Below are 23,132 nucleotides of genomic sequence, written 5' to 3'. Positions count from 1 at the left end.
AAAATATATCCCTAACACTGACCTTCTTCTCATCTAGCTGACAATTGTCTCTGATTCTGACATCAGTGACATCCTTCTGACATCTTTCTCCTTTGTCCCATTGAGTCTCTAACTTGGCAGGAAGGCTTAAAACACATACCATATTCTCAACTAAAAGCTTGGCACCTCTCTAGAATAATTCTGCTCTCCATATGCTCACATAGCCATAAGCTATATTAGACAAATGCCTACTCAGATCCAACTTGATTTAAGACCCACCAACTTGTCCGTAGCAGTTTGGCTGCCTGGCTCACCAGACTCTGAGAATGTGAATGCGTCAAGTAGGACTCCACCCTTCCTTTCCCAACATGAGCCCTGCCTAGCCATTGGCAGTGGCCCAAAAGAATGCATTTCTTTATGGTATTCTTTCACTTCTCCTTCACCCACGGCTCCCACACCTAGGTCTTCTACCCTTTGTCAAAACTCAGTAAACTATAAAGTAACTGAACACAGAAGAAGCAGCAGTGCAAAGTACAAATTTTTAGGGCCAGCTAAGGGCTACACAAGAGACTGTGTTTCTTCCCTGTATGTACTTGCTCATGTGGTCAGCACAGCTGAGTACCTTTTTTGCATCAGGTACCATGAAAGACACTAGGGATGGATTAGTGAAAAGGTCAACATGACACGAGAACAAGAGAATTCAAGGAGTTTAATATGATGCTACAAATCAAGATCATGAGTTCTGTACCTGACATGGTTTGGCTCTGTGTCCCCTCCCAAATCTCATCTTGAACTGTAATCCCCATGATCCCCACGTGTTGAGGGAGAGACCTGGTGGGGGGTGACTGGATCATGGGGGCAGTTTCCCCCATGCTGTTCTCATGATAGTGAGTGAGTTCTCACAAGATCTGGTGTTTTTATAAATGTTTGGAAATTCCTCCTTCATGCTTCTCTTTCCTGCTGACTTGTGAAGAAGGTGCCTGCTTTCCCTTCTGCCATGATTATAAGTGTCCTGAGGCATTGCCAGCCAAGTGGAAATGTGAGTCAATTAAACCTCTTTTATTTATGAATTACCTAGTCTTAGGCAGTGTGAGAACGGACTAATATAGCACCTTTCAAGGCAAACCCATGCCCAAATATCATCTTACCAGGGGTCAGATAGGCTGCCTTGGGTCTAACCAAAAGGCAAGGGAAGAGTTGAACCCAAGTGGCTGAGTAGAGAAGGAGTGTGACAGATTCCACAAAGGGAAACCAAGAATCTGTAGCTTTAGGACCAGACAACAAATTAAGACACATTTACTATGTGTCTATCATTGACTAAGCACTGTGGTTGTTTTGACCCAAATTATCCTCAAGACAGCTCATGATGAATGTGCTACTGTAAGCACCATTTCACAAATCAGAATACTGAGGCTGGGAATAGTTAAGTGACTAGCTCAAGATAATACGGAAAAAAAATGTCCTAAAGGCTGGGTTCCAAAGCAGGCAGTCTGGCTCCTGTGTGCCACATTCTTAACTAAGCCCTGCTACATCTCCAAAGAAATAGTTTCATGAGAGATACCCATGGAGCAAATCAGGAGCTAAAAGCAGAGTCAAGAACTCTGAGGTTCTCCTTTTAGCCAGATAGATGCATGAGGCAAGTGTTTGACTGATGATCCTCAATTAATGGGTTTTAGACAGACAACCTAGCTCACTCCATTCCACAGACTGTGCTCTAACTCCAATCATTGTTGTCATGGCCAGAGGGACTGGGATGGGAAACCAGATAAATCAAAATGATCCATCACCACCAGTGTATACACAAGACAAGTCACATGCCCCGAAGAAGGTGCTGCCTGGTTCTCATCATCTCCTTCATATGGTCTTCCTATTACTTTTATGATATTTAGATAAATGCAAGCATTAAAGTCAAACATGCAGACCTGTAGGGCATTCATTAAGATGCATCCATGAAACATAAAATAACATTTATCTTCATAGGCTTTGTAATAAATCCGCAGACGTTTCCTCGCCAAGATACAAATCTTATTTGGCTCAAAATATCAATGGATACCAGTAAGTATTTACACACTTAATTGGAGAGACCTACGGATTAGAATTTAGAAAAGCTGAGTTATATTTCTGGCTTTGTTTCTAACAATTGCTGGGACCTTCACCAAGTCAAATAAGCACTCTAGACTTGAGTTTCTGTCTAAATAGGCAACCAAGTCAGACTTAGGTAAAAAACCCACAGGAATTCCTCACCTGCTAACCTGTGTATGACAGTCGACTTTCATTCATACAGCTCATGCCACAGGACCTTGTCTAGGGCAGGGGATAGTGAATTATCAGTTAGTAACAGCTACTATACAGCAAGCCCTGTATTTAGCATTTTACACACATAATTTTACTTAATCCTCACCATAACAAAGCAAAGGGGTTTTATAGGTTCCACTTTAAGTAAAATATAAATGGCTACAGATACTAATTATGCTCATGGAGAAACTCCTTGTAAATAGCACAAGAACTTGAACCCAGACCTAATGTGAGACTTAACCCCTGGTCTTTCCAGCATGCTGTGCTTTGCCTACAGCTTTTCCTCTGTTACCTTTGTCTTTGTCCAAGGGCTGTTGACCTTGTTATCCCCACAATCTCCACCTGAATCTTCAATTTTCTTTGCCTGGTTCTCTGATCTGGATTCTCACTCTGGTGCCTGCTCTCCCTGGACTCCTGGCCACTGGCCTGCCTAGTGTACCTTCTCCTCAGATCTGCTAAAAGACTTAGATTTCATCTCTGACATATAGTACTTTCTAAAACCCTCATCCGGTACAGCCAAGCTCCCAGTCCTGGCCTTTAGAGCAAGCCTTCTATGATTCCCATGCCCTCCACCACACTGAGCCATCCCTGTTCTGTCCCTGCTCATGCCCCAGTGTGTCAAGGTGATTTCTTTGCCCATGAGAGCAGAGCTTCTAAGTGTTGAAAGGGTGCCAAGACCTCTTCCGGGGGAAAGTAATTAATCACATTATAAGATGCACACACTCTAGAAGAAAATTGCACATAAAAAGTCAGACTAGAGAATTTCAAGCAAAATATCACCAACCTTTTCCTAAGGATATGTTGATTAAACCACAAGGAGTTAATTAGGTGAGGGTCAATGAAGTATATTTGTAAAGGTAATGACCCATTAGGCTGCATGCTATTTGAAGGGGATGTGGGACTAGTTTCAAAAGTTCCTATTGCTTTGACCATTTAGTTACGTGCCAGAAACTATAAACAAAAAGAAAGAAAAGAAAAGAAGAAAAGAAGGGGTTACAGGGTTAGGTCAGTTCTTCCCAGCACTTTAAAATTTACTCTTCTGGAATTCAAATTTCATCCTTAGCACCCAGTAACAGCTGGATTCCCTGGTCTGTAGGGGCAGCAAGGGCGGGAGGGACCTCTTCCTCACTATAGCTACCTTGATACCTTCTGCTCAGAGCCCTATAGGCCCTACCCCTTGTCTTCTTAATTTTTCCAGAGAAGCCTTTGTAGCATCTAGAATCTAGCCAACCAGGCTGGCGTGAGACAGAGAGCAACCTCCCCGATGGAAACAGTTTCTCAGGTGTTGGTCCCAGGTGATATTGTAGAGGTAGCCAGGAAAACTACAACCATAAGAGAAAAAAACCAAAAGTCTGTATTCCAAATCGGAATGAACTATATAAGCATATATTTGCATTTATGCAAACATGTGCATTGGAGAGAAATAGAGAATGAATGAGAGAGAAAAAGTGGCAGGTAAAAGGACAGAAAGGAAGACAGATGAGACACTCAAATAAAAGACACCAAGGGAGGAAATGATGGGTAGAATGAATGGGAAGAGGGAAGGAGGGAAAGAAGGGAAAACAATCTACATTTGACCTTACCTTATGTTACATTTGAGGCCAAGACTAAGCCAATCAAATGGGTGCTACTCTTGGCTGAATTGGGACATTCTCATTCCAAACACTGGGAAAGCACAACATGGAGTCTGCACAGAACTCATATGCACATCATGCCCAGGCATGCTGATGAAGGCAAGGGTCTGTCCTATCCACCATCTCTGCCTGGCCCCAGGCCACATTATACCAGGATGAAAAGCCCAGTAGCTATGGGTCCATTAGCATTGCACTTTTGGGGAAATGATGGGAGGGTGGGGAGGCAGAGGAGCATAAGAAATGTCTGAAGGATGCCAGGTACCCCCACCCCAGATGGAAGTGGCCACTGCTGGGAGTGCAGGCAGATGCTGCTCTGACAGTGGCTCTGCACACCTCACCTCCCTCCTACAAGCAGCTGCTCTCTACTACGTTACCACAGCCAACCAAAGTTGTGCCAAAACACATTAGGAAGGGTGGAAAGAGGCAGCATTGTTGCCTTAGCCTCTCCCCTCACCACACCACCCGCTTTGTACGTCTCCCATCCGCATAAAAATATTTTCCATTAAGGGAAAGATAACACACTTCTGCACATGGTGTTGGAAACTGGGACACACACATAAATGGTCTTGACCCCAAAACCTCAGATTCTCAGCCAGGATGAGGTATGGGAGTCCACACACAAATAATAATGATGTATTGTGATGTGTTGTAGTAAAAATTTATGTATATGTGTGTATGTTATTTATATCTTATATATGCAATGTGATATATGTATAACTGTCTATAATAAAAACATATGATATATATGAAGTACATGCAGAGGACAGGCTGTGAGCCAAGACTTGAGGGGTGGAAGAAAAGACACTCCACGCAGAGCTCTTCATGCACAAAATTATGCAGGCAACTCACTCCAATCTCATGTCCAACTCCACCATTTCCTTAAAACTGACTTTGCTCCAGGCCCCAATGACTGTCATTGTTTTTATTCTTGTGAACTCCTTTCAAACCTCTTTGTTCTTTGCCTACCAGCTGCACAAAGCACAACTTAATTTTTTTAAAAACACCCTTTTCTCCAGATTTGCAGGTACTTACACCTGTCATTTTCCTGCTACCTCTTCAGCTAGCCCCTTCAAATCTGTACTGGACTGTGCTGCCATTCCTTTCTTCTTGAATCTGGGCTTTCTTTGCTCACACCGGTCAATGCCTAAGTGATCTTATCCATTTCCAGGCTTTATATATCATCTGAATGCTGATGATTCTCAAAGTCAGGTCTACAGCCTTGAGCACTGCTCTGAACCCCAGACCCATAGACCCAAGAGCCTTCACATGCTTCACATGCAGAGGCACAATGTGTAGGTGCCTTCTGTGATCACTTTGGCACTCAAGTCTGTGAACACTTACTGCACACCTACTATGCACAAGTCTCTTACATGGAACAGGGCATATACAGATCCCTTGCCTCAAATAGTTTACTGCTAGTGGAAAGAGGAGAAAGGATTAAACAAGGTCACGGATAATGCTACAGTAAGAAAGATGGAGATGTGCCATGAGAGCAGATAAGTAGAGGCAAAGTAGTATAGATCAGCTCACGTTAGGTATCACAGGCTGTGCTCTGGGCAGGTATTACTTGTCCTGGTGTTGAAGAATAGAAACAGGCCAGGCACGGTGGCTCACGCCTATAATCCCAGAACTTTGGGGGGCCAAGGTGGGCGGATCCACTGAGGTCAGGAGTTCAAGACCAGCCTGGCCACATGGTGAAACCCCGTCTCTATCAACATTAGCCGGTCATGATGGTGGGTGCCTGTAATCCTGGCTACTTGGGAGGCTGAGGCAGAAGAATCGCTTGAACCCGGGAGGTGGAGGTTGCAGTGAGCCGAGATCATGCCATTGCACTCCAGCCTGGGCGACAGAGTGAGATTCTGTCTAAAGAAAAAAAAAAGGAATAGAGACAGTGGGAACGAGGCTTACTAAGTAGCTGCAGATGTGAATCCTCACTCCAAGACACATGATTCACCCAGAGTGGCTAACACTGGTTTAATGGGCAGAAAATTTTTTCTAATTACTGATTTAGCTGCACCTCATAAGTTTTTATATGTAATGTTTTCATTGTCCTTCAGTTCAAGACATTTTTAAATTCTAGGGTGATTTCTTAATGAAAAATTAAGTTTCTAAATATTTTTTATGATAGAGATTGAAGTAAATTGCTCTCTGTTCATAAAACCGGTGACTGATTTTTTAAATTGCTGATAATTTTTCTTCTGTGACCCAGAATACGGTTAGATTTTGTAAATCCATTTGTTGGGTGTGAAATTCTATATATGCCAATGAGACATATTTGTTTAAATCGTCCATTTTATAGGTTTGTTCCTATCTCCTTGTAATTCTGTTTTTGTTCTGTTGGTAGGGGCTTGATAGACCACATGATTGTGTTTTTTATTATGTAGTAGCCCTTGTTATCCCTATCATTAGATTTTCCATAATTTTTCTCATTTAATATTAATATTACTGCACAAGCTTGTTTGGTGTTTATATCTGCAAACCTTCTCTGAGGGTCATCTTAAGTATGTCTCTTGTTAGCAGAGATGGAGATCGATTTCATTTTTCTCAAACTGTTAATTTTAGCCAAAATTAATTTACTTTAACCCAGTTATTTTTATTGGTATTACTGGTTATGTACATACACTCATTTTAACCAACTGATTTTGTGTTTATCAGTCTATTTTTGTTCCTTTTTCCCCCTACTTTCCAGTCATGCTTAAGTTGATAGGGTTTAATATATTCTACTCTTTATCTATTAGTGTCAAAATTATAGATTTTATGTTCTGACTTTAGTGGTTTTCTTTAGCCTATAACCATTCTGAACAAAATTTATGTATTTACAACGCATCTGCACCCCCCAAAATATGACAAAAATTTTAACATATTTTAAGTATCCATTAAACTTAGTCTTCCATATTGGCATTGCTGTCTTGAGTTTGCTTTATCAAATTAAACAATAAATTAGTTTTTGTAGCCAGTCCTTTCTGTAATTTCTCATAAAATGTAACAATTTCTATATTCATCATCATTCCTTATATAACATGCCTGTCATGTCTTGTTTATTATTCTTCCTGATGAAGTGCATCCACTAATTGTTCCCTTATTGAGGGTCTCGTTGGTAGACTTTCTTCATCTTTGATGAAAACTTCCACTCTTAACTTCATTCTTTTAAAAGACATTGTGCCTTGTTGCTCATCCCTTTCTTTCAGTCTAACTGTTGTCTCTTTGAAAGTCATCTGTTTTTTCCCCTTGCGCAGATTCTCAAATTTTCTTTTTATCCTGTTGTTCTGCTGATTCAATATGATGTTTCTAAGTGTGGGTTAATCTTTATTTCTTCTGTTTGATATTCAGAATACACTTTTGAAAGACAAATCTTTCCTCTATTTTACAAAAATTTCAGCTATTACATCTTATAATACTGTTTCTCCACCATTCCCTTCACTCTCTTCTGGAAGTTTTATCAGATAAATGTGCGAGCCTCTCAGTATATCCTCATGTCTACTAATTGTGCTTACAGAAATATTTTATCCCATTCCTCTTGTGCTGCCTCTGAGCAGATTTATTTCACTTCATTAATTCCTTCTTTAACTGTGTCTAGGATTAAATTTATCCCATTTACTTTTTTGAATAAACTATACTTTTTTCATTTACAAGATTTCAAACTAGTTAATTCTCGCACTTCTTAGTTGACATTATTTCTTCATTTATCACTTTGAGCATCCTAAATGTAGTAACTTTAAAATCTTCATGTAAAATTTTTATATACTTGATATCACATAGAGTGAATTTGTGGTTTTCTTACTGGCTTTGTTGGCTGTCTTTCTCATCACATATTTTGGAAGTTTTATTTGTTATAAGGTCATGTTGAAAGTGGGTTTTCCTTGGTTGTTTACGTTTATCTCTCTCTCTCTCTCCCTCTGTGAATATCGTACCTATCTAGTGGTGCTGTTTTTGTTTTCCCTCACCTTCAGATCCCCAGTCCAGAAATATTAGGGAGCTCTTTACCCATAGTGATATTAGGACTATGGCATCTTGGAGCTATTCCTGGATGCATCTTTATCCTCCTGACTTTGTAGGTCCATTGATTCTGAAAAAACAAATCCCCAAGTCCTGAATCAGCACTTATTTATTTTTTTCAGTGTACTTTTCTTTGCGGGAGGGGAACCAAACCCAGCTCCAGACTCCGACATCAAATAGTGAGCCTGACTCTAGAACCCTAACCCATGTTTATTAGTTTTAGCAGAAATAGCTTAGGAGTAAAATGCTAGCTACTAAGTCTCCTTCTAGTCTTAGAGTCCAGCAAGCCACTGACTTAAGTCTTCCTCAACACTTCAAATTTCTGGTCTATTTGTGGTCCATGATAACTTATTTCTGGACTTACGTTCTTTTCATGTGTTTAAATTATTATATTTCATCTACCAATGTCATATGTTTGGACGACAAGGAAAGTATCCTAAAAGCCTCTTTTTCTGAGATCACAATTGTAAATATGGGATGAGGCGGCTGAGCTTCATATTCTATGGATTACATATCTTAGTTTTTCCTGCCTTCTTCCCTACCATCCATCTCTTTTCTTCTGGTAAAAGAAGCTTTTTTTTTTTTTTAGTTAACAATTGTTTCCCTACTTTCAGCCCACGTGGTTCAGGCAAGTATGATCCCTAGGTTTTGGGCACAGGAAACTTGCATATTATATCATCATTCCTCCCACCACCACCACACCCTGCCCCCAGACTGACTGGTAAAAACTGGCACCAAAATCAGTCTCCTAAGAGGTAGCTCTAGGACTTGTATTTGACCTAACAGGAAAGATCCTTCAAGCAATTCCCTTCATACTAGAATTGCTAATTAGTAACATATAAACTTGTATCTCTAGGAGTAAACTAGGCTATTAGAATTCCCTGACAAAATACTTCCAGACAGAGGGGAGCACGGCAAAAGACTAAATTCTGAGGGCATTGTTTAGTTTTTCGATAAAACTGCTTAAAGATTCCATTCTCCCAAACTTTTGATTTACATGAGCCCATAGATTTTTCTGCTTTGCTGAAACCATTTTAAATTGGGTCTTGTCACTTGGTTCTAAACAGTTCTTAACTAATGGTCAGGCTTCCATGAAATTAAAAGACACATATTCACACGTACAGACACATTATTTCAGATTTGGTGAAAAGTTTTAGCTGACCCAAGTCGGCCTGCCCCCCAGAAGATAGACTGAATATGAGACATATTTCTAAGCATGGTCCACAAGCCCGGGTGTCGCAGAGTATGGGGTCAAGGCTAACACCTTATTGCTGGAACAAAAGCAATCACTTAGCCGAGCCTCATCTTATTTTACACATGGACAAGAAAGACAGTAAAGGAACTTTTTTTCCCCCAAGATCATATAGTTTGTTTAGACAGAGCTGAGACTGCACCTCTGAGGCAGAAGTAATTCTAGGATTTGGGAGTCCGGACATCTGCCGAATGCTTCTGGCATAACTTGTTTGGGGAATGTAAAGAAATATGACGGGCAACAGCCTTCCAAAGAGTAGTTCAGAGACTGAACAAATAAGAATGGGCAAAATGTCTGGGAGAGACGGGTGATGCCAGGGTAGATGCACACCTAACTGAACAATTTAATATGGATGCAGCAGAGTAGGTGATTAAGAGCATTGATCCTGGCTGCATTTGAATCCTGGCTTTACCACTTGCTGGTAACTTGAGTCATTGACAATTAACCTCTATTTGCCTCAGTTTCCTCAACCATAAAATGGGGATTAAAAATAGGATCAGCATCATATAGGATATGATGATCATTAAATGAATTAATATGTAAAGATCTCTGAAATGTTGCCTGACTCGAAGTAAGCCCTTTATGGGTCTTCGTTAAATAAGTACTACTTTGTTCCTCTCTAGCTTTACCCAAATTCTAGTGTGTTAACTTAAAAGGTCAGTTTTCAGCCATTGTCTCAGACTCCTCAAGTCTTCCTTAATTTAAGAAATGGAGCTGAATGAAGAATGTAGGGGAGGATTGTGTCACAGCCTTTTCTAGATAAATTTCTTGGCAACAACCAGAGATTAAACCAGAAAGCAACACATTTAATCAAGAACCTGAGCAACTTTATGAAAATATTTGCTGCCAGGTCTGGGGACACAAAGGGCTAAAGGAATATCAGGTGCCTTTCTTCACTATGTGCACATAAATCCACTCTGCTTTGATTCAAGTTTCTCAGGGGGAAAAGAAGATTTTTTTTCCAACAAATTATGAAAAGGCACTACAATCAGAGTCTTCCATTATCACAGGGATAAAATATCAATTTTTGTCAGGATAAAACGAAGCACAGATTGGCCTTTATAGGGAAAATTAAATTCCTAGCCTCCACTTGATTTGATATTTATCACTCCCTTACCCCAGAAATGTTCTGTCACAAAACATTTTAAAAAATGTATTCATCACACACCAAACAAGCTTAAAGGCTCTTAGAAAGCAGAACTGAAAAATAATGGGTGTGATTGAGAAAAAAATCAAAGGTTTGAGTGAGAAAAAGGGATAAAAAATCAAAAATATGAATAATTTCAGGCAGCTCTGTAAAGAGATAAATGGGTATAGAGAGAGAATGTAAGAATAGTTTTCACAGAAGAGGCAAAAATTCAATTACCCACTCTATGAGACAGGGCTAGCAAATGGTAAATTTCAATTTATTTTTCCAAACAGTTGTTGAGATAGTCGCACCCCTCCATCTTGGGTAACAAAGACATGGAGATCTACAGCAAGCAGTCAAGTGCCCACCACATCCTCATTGTCAGTTTCTCCCAACCAAAATGTTAGGATCAGAAGAATTCAGATAACTCAAAATTAGTTCTTCCAGATGAACTTCTACATAGAAAAATTTCAGACTACTACACATTGATTTGAATAGCTTAGATGCATCTTTTCTGACTAATGTAGGAGATCGAAACTAGGCTATTAATTCTAATTAATCCAATTTTAAAATTTTTTCCTTCTGTCTGGACATTGCTGTGACACTTTTTCAGTTACTACTGCTTGTCTCTTGTGGAAATAGACTTTTCTTTCCCTCAGTTAGCAGGGCAGTTCTTGAGATGTAAATAAATCAATGAGATATATATATATATATATATATATGTGACATATAAATCAATGCGGCTCCTGCAGGCTGTCTAAACACTAATGCAAGAAGTAATAACCATAAAAGCATGAAAGGTGCATCATAAGGAATTAGGACAAGTTCTGATATTTAGTTAATGTGCTACCAGCCAATTTAATTCAAATGAAGACCCTACCATGTTGTAGGTAAGGTGCTTTTCTAAGTAACTTAAAGAATAAAAAAAGGGATTGAAACACAGTTTCTGTCTCTATGGAGATAACAAATATTAAAACTGAGATGCTAAGGGCACACATTGTTATAGGAAATAAATACAGTTGTATATAAATGTACAAAGTAAATAATGTAGGATTTCAAATATGTGGCAGGGGTCAGTAAAGAGTCTGTAGGAAAGAAAATATTTTCTAACACAACATGTGTAGAAAAACATTCCAATCAGTGGGAGGTGGGGCAGCAGTCAATGGTGGATGCATTAAAATTCCAGATTAAAGCTTCATGTGGCACAAGTAGGTGATAAGCCAATAAAACACCAAAATGGTAGCAGGATCTGGAATCACCTCACGTAGGTTCAAATGCTTACTAACTCTCTGACTATAGCACATAATTAATGTAATTATGAAATTATAATAACAGTACCTACTTCACTGGGTTATTAAAATCACTTAGCACAATGCCTGGCCCACAGTGAGTTCTCATTCATGTTTACTATTATTAATGGCTGTTATTCGTGGTGGTTAAAGTATGTAGACAGCTGGGTCCTACATTGTGGAGGATCCTGAATTTCACACTGTATTTAATTTTTTCAGTGAGGGAAGCTAAGTGATGGTGTCTGAAGAATGATTATTCCAGAGTATGGAAGTTATGACGGAAAAGAACAGAGACTTTGTGTAAAGAGATTATGGGTGAGAAAGGGTCAGACGAGAGATAATAGGCATCACACTAAAATAGAGATGGGGGAATAGAAAAGCAGGATGCTCACCTGAAAGAAATGATAGGTAGAATATAAAAGCTGGGCACTGATTATGGAGTGAGAGAAAGAATCAACTCTGATTACCAAATTTTGAGCCTGAATAGTGTGGATAATGGTGATGTAAGGAAGAGCAAATCAAGAGCGAGCAGGAAGAGCTGAGTGGGGCAGGGGGAGGGTTATCAATTGGGTTTTCACCATGCTGGCTCTGAGGTATTTGGGGGAACCAAGGCGAGCTCTCGAGCAGGCATTTGGAAACATGAATCAGGGATTTGGCAGATAAGTCAGGCCTAAATTAATGAATTTGGGAGCCATTTGCATACAGGTTTATAGCTAAAACAGAGTAATCATAAACATTTCTGAAATACAGAGAAAGAAGAAAAATAGGTGAAGATTGTTCCCTGGGGAAACTACTGTTAGAAATATGAGGGGGAATAGAAAGGAAATCAGTATGATCCTGCTATGGAGGTCAAGGGAAGAGAGGGCTTCCAGAAGGTGAGGAAATGTATCATCCATACAAAAGGGTCATGAATAATTCAAGTGGGGACAAAGACTGAGAAAATGATGCCTGATTTGACAAGGAAGAGATCCTAGAGAGGCTTATAATCATGAGAATTTTTCTAAACCAGAAAGTTACAAAGAATATGAGAACAAACCTCTAAGTACCCACCACTCAGTAAAATGATGATGAAAGAGTAGTATGTCTAAATGACACCAGTAAGACAGCAGAACAGGAGGTGCCCAGTTTGCATCTGCCCACACAAAAATTGATCTGGCAATCATCCACAGAAAAAAGTGCCTTTGTAGGAGCTTTAGGATCCAGATAGGAGATTAAAAAGCCCTGGCAATGCTCATAACCAAGGAGATCCCCTTGGAGAAAGCAGGCCCCTGCCCCAGTGGCAGTCTTACCAAGCCTGGCCACAGCTGCAGACCAAAGAAGCCCCATTCCCCTGTAGACTCAGCTCTAGCCCCACTTGGCCACCAACCTGCAACCAGCCTGATGTGCCAAGAAACTCCGGAGAAGCCACACCTGTCCATGCCCAAGGTATTAAGCCCTTGGTTAAAACTGCAAATCCTGAGGCAGTCCTGTGACTCATTTCTAGCTCCAAGCTTCATCCTGCCAGTCCAGGAGCAGTCCTGCCCACCCAGGGAACTGGGTGAAGGCAGGAAACACATCCACCTCAACTCTTGGTAGCAATCCAGCTGACTTTGGTCCCTACTGCAGATCCTGAAGTAGCTCGGTGACTCAGCTCTAGCCCTGCCCTACCATAGTCCAGAGTCGGCCCGGCCTGCCTGGGAACCCAGTGACTCACATCCATGCTTGTTGTGGCAGGCCCTCCCACCTCAGTCTCAGCTATGGAGCCTTAAGCAGCACTGAGATTCTGTTTCAGTCCTGCTCTGCCGCAGTCCAGGGCCAGTGCTATCTGTCCAGGCATCCAGGAAACATGCCTATCCCTGTCCCCTATAGCAGGCCCTCTGAACTTAGCCAAATTATGGATCCTCAAGCAAACCTATGACTAGGTTTAAAAAATATATATCCTAAGTGAGTCCTTTGAGTTGAAACAAAAGAACATTAATTAGTAACATGAAAATATATGCAAGTATAAAACTCACTTGTAAAAGGTAAGTATGTAGTCAAATTCAGAATACTCTAAAATTGCCATGGTAGAATGTAAACCAGTTTAACTCTATTATCAAAGTTAAAATACAAAACTATTAAAAATAACTAGATACAATAATTTGTTAATGGATAAAAATATTAAAAGATGTAAACTGGAACTTCAATAACATAAAATGTGTGAGAGAGTAAAAGTATAGTTTTTGTGTGACTGAAGTTATTAGCAGCTAAAAATACTGTTATAACTGTAAGATAATTTACATACATTTCATGGCAGCCCCTAGTTTATATACAAAAGAGAAAAAGAAAGGAATCAAAGCATACTGTCCCAAAAAATCATCAAATACAAAGGAAGACAGAAGCAAAGAAGAAACCACAAAACAGTTGGAAAACAATTAACAAAATGGCAAGACTAAGTCCTTACCTATCAAAAAATGTAAATAGATTAAATTCTCCAATCAAAAGACACAGAATGGCTGAATGGATTTTTTTAAAAAGATGCAACAATATGCTGCCTATAAGAAACTCACTTTAGCTTTAAGGACATACATAGGCTAAAAGTTAAGGGGTAGAAAAAGATATTCCATGTGAAAGTAACCCAAACAGATTAGGGATAGCTATACTTATATCAAACAAAGTAGACTAATACAAAAAATATTGTCACAAAACACAAATAAAGTTATTATATACAAAAAGATCCATTCAATAGAAAGATAAAACAATTAAAATTACATATCAAAGAACCTAAATATATAAAGCCTCCAACATCAAAGAACCTAAATATATAAAGCGAACATTGACAGATCTAAATAAGAAAATAGACATCAACACAATAATAGTAGGAGGCTTCAATACTCCACTCTCTATAAAGGATATATCATCTAAACAGAATATCAGTAAGGAAAAAGCAGAACTGAACAGCTCTACAGACCAAATGAACCTAACAGAAATATACAGAACATTCCGCCCAACAGCAGAATAGAAGACTTTCTTCTCAATTGCACATAGAACATTTTCCAGGATAGATCACAAGTTAAATCACTAAACAATTCTAACAAATTCAAGAAGACTGTAATTATTCCAAGTATCTTTTCTGAACACAATGGAATAAAAATAGAAATCAGTAACAGTAAGAAAATGAGAAAATATATGGAAATTAAACAACATACTCTAACAACCTTTGGGCCAAAAAAATTTTTTAAATGTTAAAAATATTTTGAAATGAACAAAAACAAAAATGCTACATAAGAAAATTTAATGGGATGCAGGAAAAGCAATACCAAGATATAATTTTGTAGCTATAAATGTCTACATTATAAAAGAAGAAAGATCTCAAATAAATTTTATACCTTTAAGAAATTAGTAAAAAAAAAAAAGATCAAAATGAGCAGAGGAAAGAAAATAAATACTAGAGCAGAAATAAATCAAATAGAAAATAGAAAAACAATTACAAAATTAACAAAAGTGAAAGTTTGTTTTTTGAAAAAATATGCAAAATCCATAAACCTTTAGATAGGTTAAGAGAAAGGTGACATTACAATAGATGTCTCAGAAATAAAAAGGATTACAAGGGACTATTATGGGCAATTGTATACCAACAAAATTGATAAATTCCTAGAAACATACAACCTACCAAAACTAAATTAATAAGAAACAGAAATCCTGAACATACCAATAACAAATAAGGAGATTGAATCAGTAATCAAAAACCTCACCAAAAAGGAAAGAACTGGAGCAGAAGCCTTCAGAGTTGAATTCTACCAAATATTCAAAGAATTAAAACCAGTCTTTCTTAAACTCTTCCAAAAAAGATAAAAAGAGAGCACACATCCAAACTCATTTTATGAGGCTACCATCACTCTGATACCAAAGAGACAAAAAGGAAAGAAAACTATAAGCAAATATCCCTGATGAACATAGATTTTTAAATCCTCAATACTAGCAAACTAAATTAAAAGGCATATTAAAGGGATCATGCACCATGACCAAGTGGGATTTATCCCTGGGATGCAAGGATGGTTCAACATACACAACTCAATCAATGTGATACACCACATTAACAAAAAAAAAAAAAAAAAGGAAAAAACTCTACATTATTATATCAGTAGATGCCAAAAAGCATTTGACAAAGTTCAATATCCATTCATGATTGAAACTCTCAACAAAATAGACATACAAGGGGCTTACTTCAACACACTAAAGCCATATATTAAATGCCCACAGATCACATGATAATCAATAGGGAAAGCCAAAGGTGTTCCCTCAAAGATCTGGTACAAGGCAAGGATGTCCACTCTTACCACCTCTATTCAGCATAGTACTGGAAGTCCTATCCAGAGCAAATTAGACAAGAAAAATAAATAAATAAATCACATCCAAATCAGAAAGGAAGAAGTAAAATTATGTCTGTTTGCAGATGATATATATGTAGAAAACCCTAAACATTCAGCAAAAAACCTTTTAGTACCAATAGATAAATTCAGTAAAGTTGCATAAAAATATTAGTCACACTTCTCTACACAAACAACAAAGTATCTGAAAAGAAAATTAAGGAAGAACCCCACTCATAATAACAACAAACAGAATAAAATGTTTAGCAATAAATTTAACCAAAGACTTAAAAGACTTGTATACTTATTTTATAATTACATATAATTATGAAATATTGATGAAGGAAATTAAGGAAGACAGAGATTAATAGAAAGACATTTCTTGTTCAAGGATTGTAAGAATTAATACTGCTAAAATGTTCATACTATCCCAGTGATCTGATTCAATGAAATCCTTGTCAAAACCCCAATGACATTTTTTACAAAAATAGAAAAAAAAATAGTCCTAAAACTGATATGGAACACAAAAGACTTTGAATAGACAAATCAATCTTAAACAAACAAACAAATGAAAAGTTGGAGGCACTACACTTCTAGGTTTCAAAATATATTACAAAATTACAGTAACAAAAACCACGATAGTGGAATTCAAAAAAAAAAAAAAAAACCCATACTGATAAATAGAATACAACAGAGAGCCCAGAAATAAAACTGAGGAAGTACAGTCAACTGAATTTCAAAAAATGTGCTAAGGACACTAAATGAAGAAAGAACAGTCTCGTCAGAAAATGGTATTGGAAAAACTGGATACCCACATGCTGAAGAATAAAATTGGACACTTATCTAAACCACACGTAAAAATCAACTCAAAACGGTTTAAAGACTTAGATATAAGGCATGAATCTAGAAAATACTAGAAGAAACTAAGAGGAAAAGCTTGTTAATATTGGCCTGGGTGATGACTTTTGGATATGACTCTTAAAGCACAGTCAACAAAAGCGAAAATAGACAGGTAGGATTACACCAAACGAAAAATTTTCTAAAATAGCAAAGAAAACAATCAATGGAGTAAGCAACCTACAAAATGGAAAAAAAAAACTTGCAAATCATACATCTGATAAATGGTTAATATTCAAAATATATAAGGAACTCAAACAACTCAAAAGAAAAATTAAAACACAACCTAATTTAAAAATAAGCTAAGGACCTGAATAAACATTTCTCAAGAAAAACCATACAAACAGCCAACAGGTGTAGGAAAAGATGCTCAGCGTCAATAATCATCAGAAAAATGCAAATTAAAACCACAATGAGATATAACATCATACCTATTAGAATGGCTATTATTTAAAAAAAGATAAATATTGGCAAGGATGTGGAGTAAAGGGACCCCTTGCACACTGCTAGTGGATATGTAAATTGGTAAAGCCATTATGGAAAACAGTATAGAGGTTCCTCAAAAAATTAAAAATAAAACTACCACATAATTCAGCAATCCCACTTCTAGATATATACTCACAGGAAAGGAAATCAGGATCTCAAAGAGATATCTGCACCCCCATGTTTATTGCAAGATAATTCACAACCGCCAAGATATTGAAACAACCTGAGTGTTCATCTACAGATAAATGGAAAAAGAAAATGTGTACATATATAAAAGAGAATATTATTCAGCCTTAAAATGAGGGAAATCTGCCATTCATGACAATATGGATGAACTTGAAGGAGATTATGTTAAGTAAAATAAGCCAGAGTCAGAATGACAAATACTGCATGATCTTACTTTTACGTGGACTGTAAAAATGTCTAACTCATAAAAACCAAAAGTAACATGGTGGTTTTCAGGGGGTAGAGTTTGGGGGAAATGGGGAGATATTGATTAAAGGATACAAAGGTTCAATTAAGAGAGATGAATAAATTCTGAATACCTACTGTACACCATGCTGACCATAGTTAATAATACTGAGTTATTAATATATACTTGAAATTTGCCAAAAGAGTTTATCTTAATTATTCTCACCACAAAAAAATTATAACTATGTGAGGTGATAGATATATTAATTAGCTTAATTGTGGAAATCATTTCACAATGTATCTGCACATCAAAACATCATGTTGTATACCTCTTAAATATATAGAATTTTTATTTGTCAAGTATTCCTCAATAAACGTGAGGGGCAAAAAGAGTCATATGTTAAGAGTTTAAGGCCTGTGCATGAATTGGGGAAGCAGAAATGCTAACTTTTTAATTTTAAAATTGTTAACAAATTATTGCTTCATGGAAAGATTCAGATTGGAAATATAAGGAGTGGCAGAGTTAAGGGAACATTGTTTTAGTAAAGAAGCATGCTATGTGAAAGCAAAGAAAGTGCCTTGAAGAAGACATTAGAAAGGTAAAGGAGGGAAGTAAATAACTTTATGAGTAAATCAGACAGGAAATGAAAAGGAGAGGACTGAATCCAGGAAGGTAAGTTAGACTTTGCTAACCACAAGGCCCTTTTTTACCCTACATAGAAACAAAAGCTTAGATGGAGAGTAGAAATCAAAGGCAAATAGGAAAGAATAAAATAAAGAAGTTCAGGTGGAGTCATCTTAATTTTGATAGAAACAGTGAATTTTAATATTTGGGTTATCAAGCACAAGCCCACTCCAATGTTGTGCCAATTCTATAATTCTCTGTACAGTATCCTGGCAAACGATCATTCAGTTTTGACTTAATTACCTCAGAAGACATAGAATTCATTATTACACAAATTACCTAATTCCATTTTAGACTCTTCTAACTGGAAGAAAATTCTTTCTTATCCTAGGTTGAAATCTGTTTTCCTGTTGCTACTACTCTTTAATCCTGCATCAGCCCTCTGGGACCATAGGGATTTAAGTAAATCTCTCTTTTACGTACATGACTCCCTGTTAGGTGAAGATAACAATCATGTTCCAACTGAGTTACTTAGTCCATGTTAAAATATTCTGGGTCCTCAAATGTTCTTTCATTCACAAATAAGCTCTACGCTGGTAGTGCCAATGTTTGCCCAACAAAAACAACAAAACAGGAAACAAGGTTATTCTCAGGCAATATGGGAATAGAATTGTTTTAGAACTTGAGAAAAATGGAGAGTATTTGCATCAATTAGTAGGTATGTTGCTAACTGTGTAATGCTGGACAATTCTGATACCCTTGTGGGACTCAGCTGACTCAAATGTAAAATGAGAATCTGCATCGCCTTGCTTCTCCAGCATCCTCCACAGAAGAGCTACAGAGCAAATGGCCAGGGATATCACCAAAAGGAATACCTCCTCATTTGCCCATGGTAAAGACAGCCTTAACTCTTGCTCTAACTCAGAAAACTTGTCTCAGGAACTGTAGCTCTGCTTCTCACTTCCTTCCAGTACAATTCTCAGGGTAAAAAGACTCAGAAGATTATCAAACACATGGGATCTGTGCTGAGTCCATCTGATCCACTCTAAGACATCTGCTTAGATTCTAGCCTAAGACCAGCAAGCTAGCCTCTCATTTCCTCTCAGCTTCAGAAAAAAACAAGGCCACCCTTATTATTTCTCAGCATATAAACTCAAGGTCTGGACATTAGTTGATCTTCCAAGAAGGTATTTAACTCCCTTAGCTATTTTTTTTTCATTTTCCCTATTCTCTGACACATGCGCGTGCATGCAGGCGCACACACACACACACGTCTATCTTCCTAGATATAAATCCAAATAGCTTTTTCTAAGTTATTCTACTAAGCCTTGGGTTAACTCTAAACTATTCTATTTTTAACCTCTTTGATTTTATTCCGATCAGTCTCTATTTCTCACTTCCATTTCCATTACCCCTTCCCAGCCTCAACAAATGGCCTCTCCCTCTGCTATGTGCTTCCTGTCAATCCAATTCTTGCTTACCATAAATTAGCATTTTCCAGTATCCACACTCAGATTTAAAATGCAGAAGATAGCTCTGTTGACTACATAAGGAGTGCACACATACTGCCCAACTGCCTAGGGGGACTGTCCATCCCAGTCTGGTGCTGAAAAGAAGACAGGCAAGCAGAGCGGTGGCTCCCATGAGTGCATCATTAAATTCTTATAATCAGGATGTTTGCAAAGAATGAAGCAGGAGCTGTTTTCTCTGGGTAAACTCATGAGTGAGCTTTCAAAACACGGGGAAGCACAAATAAGAAAAACCTCCAAGAGATGTCACTGTGAGAAAAGGACAGGCCCAGTGTTGATAGAAACCAAAGCCTCATGCCCCCCTTCACCTGCTGTTCCCCAATCCATAGAAAGTGGGCATCTCAGTGTTTCAGCAGGACCAATTCTGTTGTATTCTTAACACATTAGAAAACTGCTTTGAAAACGGCAACTATATATCTGCATGTATATACACTATAGACACATAAACACAGATACATACATATATATTGGCTGGAAGATTTGTCAAGTTTGGCAAAAGCTTGGGTGAAGGCTGAAGATGGGTTTGAATTTCTGACAAAATTTAGGAGCCAGCAGCCCTCAAAAGTGGATAGTATGATAATTTCACACATGGAATCTCTTTTTTAATTTATCATGGAAGAAGTTTAAAATGATCAAAATGCATCATGCTTCCAGACCAATCTTTGATGGTGTGTGCCAGAAGCAATTGACCATAAAGCTATGTATATCTGACCCATGAACCATTTATTTACTCTAATATGTTACATAGTGTATGATACTTTTCCTGAAATATCTGTGTATGTTCCCACACTAAAGAAGAACATATATACCTTTATGTAAACATAAATATGTGAATATGTTAGTTTTCTATTGCTGCCATAACAAATTATGACAAATCTAAAGACTTAAAACAATACCCATGTATCTCACAGGTCTGTAGAATAGAAGCCAAACATAGGTTTTACCAAGCAAAAAGTCACCTGGCCTGGGCTCTTATTTGGAGGCTAGGTGGAGAATCTTCTTTGAGCTTATTCAGATTTCTTTTTGCTGTAGGGCTGAAGTCCCCATTCTCTTGCTGGCTGTCAACTAGGAGTCTCTCTCAGCTTCCTGCCTCCATCTTCAAAGTCCACAACAGCACATCGAGTTTGTTTCATGCTTTCAGCCTTTCTGGCTTCCACATCTCTTCTGCCTCCTTTCTACCACATCTGATTCTAGCCACAAAATGATCTCTGTTTTCAATGACTTATACGATTACATTGGGCTTGCTTTAATAATCCACAATAATCTCCCTATTTTAAGATTTGTAACCTTAATTATACCTACAAAGTTCCTTTGCTATGTAAAGTAACCCATTCACAGAATCAAGGGATTAGGGCAAGGACATCTTTGAGAGACCATGATCTGACCTCCACAATGGATATATCATACAAATTCCTTGATATACTAAACTTCAACTGTCATTTCAAAACTATTGGCTGATTATGCAGATCTATGCACATCATGCTAATATGTCTCTCCTCTGTTTTCATATTTCATATGTTTGTAAATCCGCTTAACCTTATTTTATTGTTGGTTATCATTCCTACTGATGTCTTCTACCTCAGCTCCATTCAATCCCTGGTTCTTTTCTGACAATGGCAAAGATTACAGGTTTGTGTTACAATCTAACCAACATAAGTAGGCCATGCCTATTGGTCTGCCTCTTATCCAAGATGTTAACGACTTGTCTTTGATTTTCATCTACTCTCAACAATCCTACCATGAACCATCGAATGCCTTAGTAGCTGACTGCACTGGCCCTCCACTTATATTTGCCTAAATAATCAAATGAATTTCTGCTTACCTATGCCTACCTGAACCATACCTTGGAGCAATTTTACCTTTACAGCCTATGCAGATGCCCCTCAGGGACCAGCTTCTGGGAGAAAGTATCTGTTTTTCCATGTACAAGGTGTGGGAATACCCCTGCTCAAGTATATGGAAGTCATGACAGCCATGCCATTTAGCAGCTGCATCTATGCAGAAGTGTAAATCACTTGCCTCATTAGTGTCCTTCACAGAGCTACACTCTCTGAAATTAAAGTATTGTTCTGTAATATATCAGCACACTGTGTCTTGAGCCATGCATGAAAGAAAAAAGCACCTGCTTTTTCAAGGATATATCAAGTTTGTTATAACCATACCACTGCTCTAGTTTCTTATCGTCCAACATAAGTAAATGATTGGGTTCTCATACGACTCTCATCTCTTGGGTGTTTTTTAAGATGTCTGCTCCCTTGTTTCTAATTTTACTCCCATTCTTCCCTAAAAGTCTAGACTCCATTTTTGGGCATTCTCTCTATCAAGTCTGTCTGTCCGAAATTGAATTCCAGTAACTCATCCAGATGATAGGTCTTGTGGTTTCCAAGATAAACCTCTTTCATACCTGCATTTCTCTGCTACTTTCATTATTTCTCTTATTCTTCAAGTGATTTTATCATAAAATCACACACACTGCAAAATAATTAGAAAATCTTTCTAAATGTGAAGAAATTGGAATGGCATGTATTTCATTCTCCTGGAAAGGCAGGATCTTCCACTTTGGAATCATGATGGGTTTCATTAATGTTCTCCACAGTCCTCTCTTTTCCTTTCATTAGGAAATGAAACTTGACCTAGAGCTGACCTCAGTGGCAGCCCATTAGATACATCCTCGCTATTAAGAACATTGCTTTGTATTGATGGTCCTTGTTTATAGGCATGCAACCAAATTGAAGCTGCAAGACTATCTTGATCCTGGCCAATTTAATTTTGCAAATAGAGTTTTGTGAAACTCTGTCTTACTCTTTTCCTGGCAACAGCCTGAATATTTTCTGATAGCCCAATGCCAATCCAACTGACTTCCCTCACTCAGCTTTTCTGCAAAGCATGGTATAAAAGCTACAATGGATATATGAATTGTTGGACCAAGGAAAACTAATTGGAAATCACATCTAAACTTTTTGGTCAGCCATCTTTGCATCCTCCTGAGTTTCATATATACTGCAACAGATGCTTTACAAAAATAACAACATACTCCGCAAGAAAAGAGATTTTTAATACCATTTTATATCATTGAAACAAAAACTTTTTATTTTTTCTGACACATAGAACACAATCCAAAGCATGATCCTCTTAAGACTATTAAGCTACTTTCCAACTTAAGAGGTTGTCATAACCTGAGGTCTCTAGAAAATAGAGACACAGGCAAGAAATAAAGTGCTAATCCTTTCTCTGAGAGGCCCAAACCATGGGCCTAAAGAGTAAAGAAAAAGTGGCCGGGCA

At 37.9% G+C, this 23,132-nt stretch overlaps 1 protein-coding gene across 1 annotated transcript in view; it reads right to left on the bottom strand.

The window, feature by feature from the left end:
* The window catches only part of AGBL1 (AGBL carboxypeptidase 1), a 912,082-nt gene that overhangs the window by 529,672 nt on the left and 359,278 nt on the right, over positions 1–23,132 (bottom strand). The gene's annotated exons all lie outside the window — the stretch shown is intronic.

This window comes from Pongo pygmaeus, chromosome 16, assembly GCF_028885625.2.
Source record: "Pongo pygmaeus isolate AG05252 chromosome 16, NHGRI_mPonPyg2-v2.0_pri, whole genome shotgun sequence".
Taxonomy (NCBI): Eukaryota; Metazoa; Chordata; class Mammalia; order Primates; family Hominidae; genus Pongo; species Pongo pygmaeus.
The sequence above is the reverse complement of the archived record's forward strand: the minus strand, read 5'-3'. Positions and strand labels throughout refer to the sequence as shown.